Below are 13,551 nucleotides of genomic sequence, written 5' to 3'. Positions count from 1 at the left end.
TCTGCCAGCTCCAATATTCTAGGAAACAGTAAACAGTTACATAGCGCAAGTGCGTCCCATTGTAGACCTCGTCATTACTTTCCATCAGGCACGACTGTTGTTGGCAAGCCTATTATGAATTATCATAAAAATAAACATAGAAAGTCTTTTCCTAAATAGAAGACTCGTAATGATTTTGAAGGTTCGTTTATGCATGTATAAATTGTCCGCCATTGGCTGTGTTCTCGCCTGATGGTAAGTGACGACACAGTCGCAAACGTTACAGCAATAACTTGAGCTATTCGTTAAAAACCCGAACATCATCACTTTACATCAGAAGATATCGCAGTCAAGACCCAAATCTTTAAAAGTAAATTAACGGGTCTGCAGCGTTCGCTAAATTAAATCTGTCACTTATAAATTAAATTCCTTATTTTACAGCCACCTGAGCAATACATGGACATAAAAGACTTCATGATTTCAAGAAACTCAAGTGATACGTAATTATTTTAAGTGTTAATCCGTTTTAATTAGAGTTTTACAATATCGTATGTAACACAATATGCCCTTGTTATTAATTAACAAAATAAAAACGAAATAAGAGCACTCAGTTTTATTGCGGATGTATTTTACTGCCCGGCGGGTGAAATAATATGAATGCTTGAGAATTACTTGTTTAGTCACTTTCGTGAACGAAGGCCGTCGCGACAATGTGTGTAGGTTTGTTTGTTTCATCCAAGCCTACTCGTAGCTGTGCCTCACATGGCCCTATGGATAAAATGTATTGTTAGCAGATCATAATTTAACCAAATCGGTTTAGTCGTTGATCTAAAAGTATAGAAAAAATATCCATAAAATAGTCGTATAGTTTTCTGAAATTTTACAATTTTCTGCACAATCTTCTCAATTATTCAATTTGTTATATCCTTATTTATAGTATATAAAACATAAAATAGACCAGTTAACTAGATTTCAAGGTTTAGCGTGATCAAAGGAAATAGGAATTGGTTTTTATATTAAAAGATTTGTTAATATTAATATATGCAGTGGAAAGGCTCCAGTCTCAGGTTTGGGCGAGCGTAGAAGTTATGTCAGAGCAGAGCCCGCGATACAAGGTTGTATCGTATGCAGAACGTCTGTCGAAGGGCTTCTGTTGTGAGAATGGGACATAAGACAAAAGGTTGGAACCGATGGGACAGTGCGCTCAGAGAATACGTGCAAGATGCATTTACTAACGATTTCATAATTAAAATCATAAATAGACGTGAGCAGGTATAATAAAACCAAAGAGTAAATTACTAAATCAAACCTACATTTGACTTTGACTGTGACATGCTTGTATGGTGCAGAGTTTTATTTACTCTTTGAATTTCTCTACACCATCTCTACACAAGAGTACCTATTAATCATTGGTGTGACATTAGGGTTTACTAACATATGCTATTAGTAATCTGTGACATTATAATAGGTGACTTTATCGTGACTTCAACAGAATAACTATTAATTTTTTTAGTATTTTTTCTTAGTTATTACTATTATTTGTTAAAATTTTTGTAAAGTTTTTTGAACCTTTAGCAATGTCTAAGATGGGTGTATGCGTATGTACATACTCACTGATTTTGATAGCTCTGTTTGTGACTCTGTGCTATTTGATCAGCACCATTGACCCTCCGGTGAGGCCGGAAGAGAAATATGATGATGCAGTAAGTAGAGTCCATCTCTTGCCTTCTAATCTTGATTCGATTCTACCCGCCGACGTACGTTTTTCGTATTAATATCTATACTAATATTATAAGCTGAAGAGTTTGTTTGTTTGTTTGTTTGTTTGTTTGATTAAACGCACCAATCTCAGGAACTACTGGTCCGATTTAAAAAATTGTTTCAGTGTTAGATAGCCCATTTATCGTGGAAGGCTATAGGCTGTATTATATTTTCAAAAAATTAGGGATCCTTCCTGAAAGTACAATAATGTGCACAAAAGTTTTGTTTTGAGGCTTAACCTACCTCAGATTGACGAAGGCCTGGTAAATTGAATGGCGTGATTTTACCTTGTCCCGTGAAATGTTTTTGGTTTTTCACTAAATATTTGCTCCGTTCGTCAACTATTACTTTTACCTATTTGATTTTCAAAATCGTTTGTGTATTTGACTTGTATATTGGTATTGGTATTTTATATGAGCCGCTTTTAGTTAATCTTAGTATCGAATAGGAGACCACTAGAAGTCTGACATTTGGATTATTTTCAGGATTATTTAAATACAAACGACTTGCTCACATCAAACGATCGTACAGGTTATGGTCTTGAGAAAATCTATGATGAAATGGATGTAAACCAATCACTATCTAGAAAAATGATAAATGATCTTTTAAAATCCGTACGTAACGTGACCGACATTTTGGAATACCTAAATGAATCACAAAGTAATTGTACTAGAGAACACATAACTATCGTTGAATTGGCAACTACCCCAACAAAAATCGTGAAGGACATTCGGAGATCGATCAAGGAAAACAATCAATATGATCACGTAAATGAACAACCTAAATCCCTACTTTTAAATATAAAAGGACTTGAAGGAAAACCTAGAATTGAAATCAAATTTGTTACAGAAAATCTATATCTTTATAACTCTAGTGCTAAAAGTAACGCAACATTACATTCATCGTTAAACACTGAGAACTTGGAACTGGACAGCGATACAAACATTCGAGAAGCATCTATTGTTATGGCGGAAAATAGGACATTTATTCTAAATGTTATGCCAAATTCAATTGATATTGGTAAAAGTACAACTAAACAATTTGCAGAAAATTACAAAGTAAAAGCATCTGACGCCAAAAACCATAAAATGAATACTACAAATACACATAATGAAACCCATCAAATGTTTATCACAGAATCAATTAGTCTACCTACAGAAAACAGAAGAAAAAATCTAAACCAAACTTCAACCATCAATATGTATATGGTTTGGTTAATTAATAACAATATTAGTACAATGGTAAACAATTCAAATGAATACATTACAACGACTACATTGACCTCTGAAGTATATGAGGATGTCACTAATATGAGCTGTAATATTATCGGTGAGCAAGATCAGCTATTCTTGAAAGATACAGAAAACAATATAAGTAATCAAAAACAAACCATCACTGAAAGTACTGTAGAGCAATCTACATCGACTGCTAAATTTGTAGACACAATGCTTGCAACTGACACGGTAGATACAACAGTTTTGGAAACACGCGCGACTGAAAATGGAGAAACTATGATACATGCAGACAGTACTGTTGCAGCCACAAACCTGTTGGGCTTTTTGTTACCGGACGCTTCGGTGTGATTCCTAATTAGATTGGGAACTTTATAACAATAAATCGACACATTATTTCTTTTAAAATTTTTATTTACTTATTATTTTATTATTAATTTTTATTTTATGAAAAATCAACTATAATTATCTAGATATTCTTCTTAATAAGCTATCATTAATACTCATTCCCGTAGGTCTGAGACCAAGTCCTTGCATCTCCATTGCTTCTTTCATCAATCCTGTCAGTAAGAACCTCTTGACCTGACTGATGACTTTATCTGATCATGTTCAGAAACGTTAACGACAATCCTGCGATATCCGATGTATTTAAAACTAAATTAAGTAATAGAAAACTTAGAAAATCTTAAAAAGGAACAATTATGAAAACAACTTTAGCGACTATCGGTATGTATCAGGCATTATCGTAATTTTTGGTGATAAGGTTTAATTCGACGAAATTCCAAACACGAGTTTGGAATGCAGTCACATCGGCAAAGGGCCACACACCTAATTCACCAGTAGGTACGTATGTTACAGTTTTTTTCTAGCGCTAATGTTTTATGAATGAAGCAGAAATAATTACGCTTGGCACTTAGATTAATAGCATGTACAAATGGAGTGGGCAAGAAAATTCAGACCATAAATAATTCATGTTCCTTCAAACAAATTAACCTAAGCGGTGTGGCTGTAACTTTAAAAATTATTTTAATTTACTATGTATGAATAAAAAAAATATTATTGCATGTTTTCCACCAACTATTGTATATGAATAGTTGGTGGAAAACATGCAATACAATGCAATAGTCAACTATCCTGCCGATTGTGATTATAGATTTGTGAATTTTGAAGGTTGCTCCGATAGCTATGACGATCATCATCGAAGCATTCTTCAGCTCAGATCACCGCTAAGCTGTTTGGCAGCAGAAACAGGCAGTACTCAGTAGGTATTTTCTCAGTCTCACACATGAGAAGAATCTCACCTGGTGGTGTGCAACAACATACAAACCTTGTTGGTCCAGTGGTTAGCTTACTGGATCATAAGGTCCTGGATTTGAGTCCTGAGTTGAACAAGACAATTTCAGTAGCAGTTGGAAAGCTGTTGGTGATCATGGATCATGTTCCTCGGTAACTCTAAACCTTAACCTGAAGTCATTGTTCTAATACGAGAGCATGTGCCCGTCTACTCTCGTGGTAGTCAGTGGCGGGCGAAGGTTCGGCCGCGGCTCCCACGTGCGAGGCGGCCTGCCTTGGACGGCCTTGCCGTTACTTTTGCTTGTTGCACTACGCTCGCTCGCTTCGGGTGCAACTACTATATACGTACTTTACATACATTCATCATCATCATTAATCATGTTTTGAATGGTCCTCTGCAGAGCAAGGCCTCACTGTTTTAAGGAGAAAGGATTTGGAGCTTAATTCCATCATGCTGCTCAAGTGCGGGTTGGCTTAGTGTGATAAAATTTTACTTTTTATCGATCACTATGTCCTCGGTAATGTCAGAGACCTTGACACGTTGGCTGAGGCGTGGGGCTGTGACACTGTGTGTCTTAGAATTCCTGGGATAAAAGAAAGAACTAATAATTTCATTTCTCCCAGGACTCGAACCCAGGAGGACTACATGATACGCAGGCATACAAGCTACCCTGGACTACACGCCAACCAACGATGCACTTTACATGAAATTAAAATAGGCCTTTTATAGGATAGCGGCAAGCGCTTCTTTGTGGTAGGTTTGTCCGACAGAAAGTCCTCTGCGCACGCTTTACCAAACCGGTGCATTCTCAGGGGACGTTTGAATTCCTCGGTTTTTATGTCTATAAATAATAGGTGATTAGTATAATATCGAAATAATTTAACAGTTACTATAAATATAAGATTCTATTTAAAATAACCGATTTGTGTTGCCGTTTCAAAGACCAATTCTTTTTTTTGTGATTAGGTCGTAGATATTAACAGTTCAGTTTTTAATTACGTTAAGTAATTTATGATTTGTCGCACTGCAATTAGTGGAACGGACTGTATCGACTGGCAACCAGCAACCAGCACCGTTTCGCGTTTCGCGACCCCGTTTCGTACTTTTTAATCTCACGGCGTTATTGGTTAAATATCAAAAGTGCATCCCATAGATATTTAAATATGGAAAAATGAAGCATACTACATTGTAACCGTTGTCACAGCGTAGATCACACGTAGGGATAGTATGCGCCAATCTTCGAATCCGATCTGACATAGCAAAGCGCCGAACTCATGAATAAAATCATCATCATATCAACCGGTGAACATCCACTGCAAGACATAAGCCTTTTTGGGACTGCCAAACATCACGATCCTGATCTGATACATCCACCTTAGGAATTCAACTTCGCAACGCATTGTGCTTGTTGGTGACTTTAGTTCTTCTGCGGATCTCCTCATTTCTGATTTGATCAAGACACTCCGTGCATAGCTCGTTCCATCACCGAACTCAGCATGGTATGTATGGTATTATGTGGTACAGCTGGGGTATGTTTTCCTTTACTATGCAACCATACGCCTCGTATGAAGGGCGTCCAAAGAGGCGAAGTTCAGAGCGGACTCGAAGTTTGATGCATCTCGAACATTCAAGAGGTGTACGAGCATACGAGGATTTAAACTGAATAAATAGGTAGAAGAAAGGTTCAGTATTTCATAGCCCGAGCCAGAACTCGAAGCCGTGGCCCGAAGCCAGTGGCGCGGCGGTCCAGTGGATACATGAGCGTATCTCGTGTGCTACAATGTATGCGTTGCGCAGTCATCTGTAGCACAAAAAGGTGAAGGCCGCCCACCTGCGGCTGCGGCTACATTTAGTGCACAAAATATTAGAAAGTCTGTGCCGCCCGGCGGTTTATCGCTCTAGGCTAGACTCTACATTCATATATAACCGACTTCGAAATAAACAATAATGAGGTCCTTCACGTCTCAGCCACACAAAGCCCCTCGCGCTGCCGCGATGTTGCCCTGTCTGTATGTCTGTGTGGCTGTCTACACGCTGTTCTACTCGCGCAAATAATCGCGACACTTGTCCTTTGATTAGTGACAGGTGGGCAGGACGAGCGACGTGGTCACACGAGCGACGTCTCCGCCTACTGGCGGCCAGGGTAACCTGCGCAGACGCTACTTCTCGCCCATCTCTTCTTCTCAACTCCGAACTGCTAATAAGTTGTTTCTATGTTTGACATAGACATGATCCAAAGCCAGTACTTCATAGATCCACATTCACACTTACACGTATAGTATTTTATTTTCCATAAACATATCAGGAGCCCAAACAAACAAAAAAGGTTTTTACAGACACTTGTTGAGGAAATAAACTAATATACTTATTGATGCGTTTATCAAAAAAATGTAAATCTCATAAGCCTCAGAATAAAAGCATTTAGGTAATCAATTCTAATCAAAGTGACGTTACAAATGCAAATCTTTATAGGCATGGGTTTTCCCCAATAACGAATAACGATAAAGATAAAACAAAATATACGTACCCAGTACCCACGTAAAAATATCGTTATCCGAAAATCTGATAATTTGAAATTTAAAGGGATTATAAAATATTTCTAATGTAATGCAGCTATATGCATTGGTATCAGAAGATCTTCTAATTTCTAAAAAGTTTTAAATATTACGGAATGTGGCAGAATTCGAGCGGATATTTTTTATTCTTTCACAAGTTTGCCCGTGACTGCGCTCTCACTTGATGCTAAGTGATGCATCATCACTCACATTAGTCCAAGATTGAAGTTGGTTCTTCATCAGCCTGTATCCGTCCACAGCTGGACGTGGGCCTTTCCGAGAGCGCGCCACACACGATCCTCCGCCTTCCTCATCCAGCTACTTCCCACTACCTTCTTAATGCCACGAAGCAAGCTTACTTGGATATTATTAACAAGGTTTTATTACCTGAATACTCCCGTGATTATCCGATGTAGCTTCGGATCGCTCTGAAATTTTGAGCTCCTTCTTCGAAGACATTCTCAGTAATACGTCTGAGATGCTTCCAGAGTTGGAAACATAGTGGTGTACACCCGTTATGTCTCGAAGCACGTTAAGCCGGGAACGACCCCAGTCATTGTCATTAACATCTAATAGTCATCGTTATATGCTGAGACAATAAATACTTTAATAGGTAGACTACAACATAGAGGCCGCAGACCGGCAGGCACGCTCTGCAGAGCTGTTGTCCCAGGAGTGCAGTCGGGTTTTAGCTTTACCTTAATTTTAAGTTAATTTAGTTTTAATTATTTTTGTACTAGTCTTAAGCTGAATAAATGATTATTACTTTTCTCTTCCTTTTTTGTAAATTTTAACAATGTTAATATATAAATAAAATACAAAAACATTTGAGTTTGAGTTGATTGAGTGGGACATTTGAGTGCCCAAGCAACCGGCGGTCAGGGCTCCAGTGTGAGTGTGAGGAACCTCCTCACAATACGCGTCGTCTCAAAAATCACTGCCTTCTGTGTCCAACACATAAGCGAAAGCTTCATAAGGTGTCGGTTGAAGCTTTTGCTATTAGACCATTGACTGAAAAATAACCATCGGAACAATAATAGTTGACTCAACACTCCACATGGCGGAAATCTCGTAAGCAAGGTCCAGGTATTTTGATACTATTCCCTTTTGAGCTTATTATTAATTATTATAGATGATTATTATTATTATACGTATCAAACATTATCACCTTACCTACCACCAATTCGTTCTGGAGCAGCAGGTGGTCTCGGCTCCATATGCCCTTACTTATGAGGATTTGAAATAAAACGTAAAAACAGGCTGATAATAATTTAATGACGAGTGATGTGGAGCTTTACGTTGAGAATGAGAATATCGGTCTTATATCTCTTAAGATTAACCTGAATCAATAAATATGCACGATTTAGATACTTAAATATTATTGTATTGAATTATTGTATGTTGATATACTAAAACGACTTTCGAATTATGTTTTAATTTACGACAGAGATCGTTATTAAATTAATGTGATTACATAGTACATAGCCACATAAATATTATATAAGTACCCTTCGGATCTGCATGTCTTTTTGAAAGCGAAATAATCAAAACTACAAGATAGGTTTACTCGTATCGCTACGTACAACAGCACCAAAGATGCAGTTTAAAAAATAATAATTAGACAATAATTTTTTGTTTGGTTTTAGTATCTTATAATAAGATCACCTGATGCGAATGATGAAACACATAAACTCCGAAGTAATTAAAACTTTAGTTTGAAAGTGAAGAAATCCGCGGCAAAGGTCGAGCTGTTCAGATGTATCCAATGTGGCAAGAGTAATGCAATTATTATTATTTTTTACTAACTCTCGCCTTCGCCTTCGTCCGTGAAGTTAAGGCCATCTCGAGATGGTCGAATTGTATGTTGATGCTAAACGTGATCATCGACAACCTTCGTAACCGATGAGAGATCAATGGAGGTTCTCATTTTGACGCGTATGTCTCTAGCTTAACCGTCCTGTTTAGTGCTGTATACGTATACATTAAAAAATATAGTTTGGCTCAGCTGATCCACCTTCAACACGATCGGAAGCACATGAAGCTACGATGTAATCTGTGGTTTCCGAAGCTGGTGTCATAGTTATAATTTTTATTTATATTACTATTATGATAATATGATTATGTACTATGATGTTGTTTGTAAGCCCTCAATAAAATAAAATGTCATTTTTCGCTTTTTAACTATGTAAATGTTATTGATGTACGTACTTTGTCTATTCGTAATCAAAACAAAAAGGGCATTATGCTGCTGTATCGAGATGAGGAGATTTTAGATTTCAAATTGGCCCGTTGGTCTATTGTCGTACCCACTCCTAACACAGTGTTTCCCGACTAATTGGAGAGAAATGGGAATATTGGTCATATTTAAAAAAAGATATGGCAAATATTCTTATTTAACAAAAAAAAGGAAAGGCGTTACAAAGAACCAAATATACATAGACTGATGAACACTTGTGTTGAGCTTCCTCGCAGTCGAGTACTAATACAACCATCACCATCAACATTAACAGCCGATGGCACTCCACTGTTGAACAATAGACCTCTCTTAACAACTCCTAAACTACAGGGTATTCAGCCGCCTGCATCCAGCACCTACCAGCAACCCGCTTGACATCTGCGGTCAACCATTAATGTATATATATCCATCGTTGGAATTGAGCGCGCTTCTAAATCATTCATTCAATACAGAAGTGAGTGAAGTCATGCAATCCCAAGCACGGGCGGCGGGAGGGTTCAAGTTTCAGTCAATGCACTTTTATTTTGTTCGCGCTACACGCTTCGCTTACGCATCTTGCACGTGCTCCTATCGACAATGACCCTTATTTCCTACGACATAGAGTTCCGTTTATGTTCGTAAACAAGGTTATATCAGCAGCGAGTGTAATTTTATTATTGTAAGTAATCTATCGATTGTTTTCAGTCAAAAGGTCGATTAAAGCGTGCTCCAGCATTTATGTGTTTATTTGCGTGTCGGGTTTATCGGAAGCAACTGCAGAACGCATACACTTCACTTCTTACTTTCTATTTAAGTACTTGACACTGTTTTATAAAATACTTTTTTTTCATAAATATTTTAATCCGTATGGGAGGTATAAGGATTACATTTTGCTACATATAGTATACTTGTACATGCGTATGCTTTTTTACACATTTTAAAATAAATTAAAAGTTCATTTGTTAAATATTTTCCTTTAGATCAATATTTTTATAGAGGCAAGGTATTTTCAAGACAAAAAACTCCCAAGTCCATGAATAATAATTGTCACCCGCAGGACGTCTGTCAGGGTTGCCAGCGCAAAAATAAAATGAAACGGGTAGCGAGAGCTACTGGAAATATCGGTTTCCAACAAGTTTTTAACTAGTAAAGTTGAGGGCTGACGCAAAATATAAACATACTTATTTAGTAGTGTAAACACGACATTTTGTAAGAACCTTTCAACTTTTATTACTTTTCATTGGTGGTCGATACACCGGAGCCGCGGGCAGAGTCGTGGGCGGGCGCTGACAAGTTTTTCAATTTTCCATCGAGATAGTTTCGGCTTCACAGCATCAGTGTGAGTATCTCATCCATCTCATCATCATTAATCAAATCAAATCAATTTCAAAAATTCATTTATTTCAAGTAGGCTCAATTTACAAGCACTTTTGACACGTCAGTTGACTATTTGTAAAGATTCTACCACCGGTTCGGAAGGCAGGTTCTGCTGAGAAGATACCGGCAAGAAACTCAACAGTTGCTCTTTTGAAATGAAAAAGTCATACAGTATAATTTACAATTGATAACAATTACAATTTCTTATAGTTTTACTTCCTGTGTGAAGGTGGAAGCTGATCCAATGGCCTCCAAGCACCTTTATCGTTAAGGAACTCATCAATAGTGTAGTAACCTCGACTAAGTAAATGTTTTTTAACACATTGCTTAAAGTTGTGCATTGGCAGGTCCATCACTGGTGGTGCTGGTGGTGCTGGCATCAAATGCGAAAGTATGTCGGTTATCTTTTCACAGGTAAACCGTAGAATCGATATAAATGGATTGCATCTTGGGACAAAACACAGGCAACTTTTAAAGCAAATGTAATAAAAATAGACGGTTTTACACCGATTTTCTGACCGAAGAAGTCGCGGGCATTCGCTAGTTTTTATATAAAGCTGTCCAACATTTCTGTATTGATGTAACCACTTGTTGGATTATTATTATTGGTGTCCGCACTCACCGAACCTCATCATCATCAGCCACTATGCGTCCACTGCTGGACATCTCTTTTAAGCTGTGCCAGTCCTCTCTAGTTTGGCTTTTTGGATCCAATCGATGCCAGCCACCTTCGGGAGGTGTTCGCTCCAACTAGTGGGGGGGCGCGCCCCGTTGGTACTCCGTTTACCGAGACACGGTCTCCTGTCAAGGACCTTACAACTACAACGACCATCGGTTGTCCGATAGACATGACCAGCCCGATGCCACTTCAATGGACTAGCCCTCAGAGCTATCTCGGTTACTTTAGTTCTTTGGCGAATCATATCCGGATTATATTCCTCAAAGAGATTCCCAGCATAGCTCTGCTGACTAAGCTACCAAACAGCGCTGAGCGACTTGTGGACCAGCCGCGCCGAACATTGGACACCATAAAGCGGACGCCTCTGCGGACTGCACAGAAAATATCGTTCGAAGTGCAAAAATCAAAAGTTAAACTTACTTACTTTTAGAAAAAGACAACTAGATTAAGAATTATATCTACCCGAGAACCGTATACCTGGTACTGGGGTATAAATATTCCGATTTAGCCCCAATTCCATTTTGAGTTCAGGTTCAATGTTCGTTGTCAAAATATGCTCCGTTTGTCCCCATTCGGGGTCCATTCTTATTTATGACGTTTTTGACTTGCAAAATGTGATGGAATATTTTTGAACTGTTCTCAGTTGTTTGTATAACAAACATAATAATGCCAACAGTATTTTAGTTTTGTTGATGACTAGCGAACGCTCACGACTTCGTTCATATGTGTGTTTCGTCAGACTTCACAAGCTGATAGGCGAAAAGTGTGACGAGCAGCAATAAACTTACTTACAGAAGGTTACTCCTTGGTCTAGTGGTTAGCTGAGACTTCCAATCATCACACACAGGGTCACAGAATACATATATCCCAGAGCTTGGAAATTGGTGATGAAATGCCTCTCACCCACGAGAGCATGTCAAGCCATCGGCGCCAGTCTCAGTCATCACCATCAACGACTGATCATGATCGGTAACACTAAGAGCACCGAGCACAACATGGCACATGGTTCTAAGCTCCTTACTCTCTTTCCCATTAGGAGAGAGGCCTGATTTTGTAAAATAAGCTGATAAAGTTGATGTCGAGGATGCGAAGCACGCCAGCGCGTACGAGTTAGTCTCCGTGACAAAGATTTTCTTATATAATCCGTGTGTACCTATATGTGTGCGGGCGCAAGGATTACAATATTGTATCGAGAGCGACCGTTAGGCGGAATGTATAAGAGTGCGACTGTCGCAGTCGCGCGTCGCGCGTCGCAGCAGCTGACGTCACTGACATTTCCAGAAACGCAATATGACTTAAATGTCAAATCAGTACCCGCCCATTGCTTTAGGGCTAATTTAGGGTATAGGCCTAAAATAGCTATTTATACAATTTATCGATCGACAGTGTATAGGATTATTTAAATTAGCAACCAAGTGCATTAGTGAACCAAGTGAATTATGTAAATTACCAATACATTGAACATAAAAACACCCTTTTTAAAAGTCGGTTAATAAAAGTGTGTAAACAAGAAAAAACTACCATTGGGCCAGCGTGGTGGACTATTGGCCTAACCCCCTCTAATTCTAAGAGGAGACTCGTGCTCAGCAGTAAGCCGAATATGGATTGTGAATGAAGAGAAAAAATCAAAAGAAAAGATCAAAGTGAAGTCGTTATCTGGGTTCATCGGATGGCTGACCACTGAGAATACATTGAACTAGCAGAAGCTCGTGGTTTCTCCCACCTAGTTCACATTCATCACAATTCATACCTCGATCATTCTTTGTCCGTGTGTAAGAAAGATTGTTTGTCCGCCTGCACCACCATAAAGTAAGAATGACAAATAGATAATTATTGTGATACTTGTTTTTATCTTTTCAGTTCATTACGGTTGAGCAGTCAGGTTTTTGTATTTTTATAATAATATATCTGACGCAGTTGGGTAAAAATGCAAATCTTTACTCTTTATAATATTAGTGTAGAAAACAAAACTACCCAGTTGCACTAACTGAGACTCGAACCCTGGTCCTCGTAATGTTATTGCATATCGAGATAGCTTGACACTTCAGTATCAAGAGAGCAGTGTCAGACAAAGTAACGAAGCAAACGTAGGTGACCTGTAAAGTAAACAGCGTCTATTTTTCTAGTTTTCGCTAGATTCGTCTAGATAGATAGATGCTTTTCTTGATATCTATACTAATATTATAAAGCTGAAGAGTTTGTTTGTTTGTTTGTTTGTTTGTTTGTTTGTTTGTTTGAACGAGCTAATCTCAGGAACTAATGGTCTGATTTGAAAAATTCTTTCAGTGTTAGATAGCCCATTTATCAAGGAAGACTATAGGCTATATTAGTATTCTTATGGGAACGGGACCCACGCGGGTGAAACCGCGCGGCGTCAGCTAGTAAAGTTATATTCCAGACGATGTATTGGTCTATTGCACAACTTGGTCCAAGTCCGTTCTAGAGTTTGAATGACTGAA

This window comes from Bicyclus anynana, chromosome 12 (assembly GCF_947172395.1).
Source record: "Bicyclus anynana chromosome 12, ilBicAnyn1.1, whole genome shotgun sequence".
NCBI lineage: Eukaryota > Metazoa > Arthropoda > Insecta > Lepidoptera > Nymphalidae > Bicyclus > Bicyclus anynana.
The sequence above is the reverse complement of the archived record's forward strand: the minus strand, read 5'-3'. Positions refer to the sequence as shown.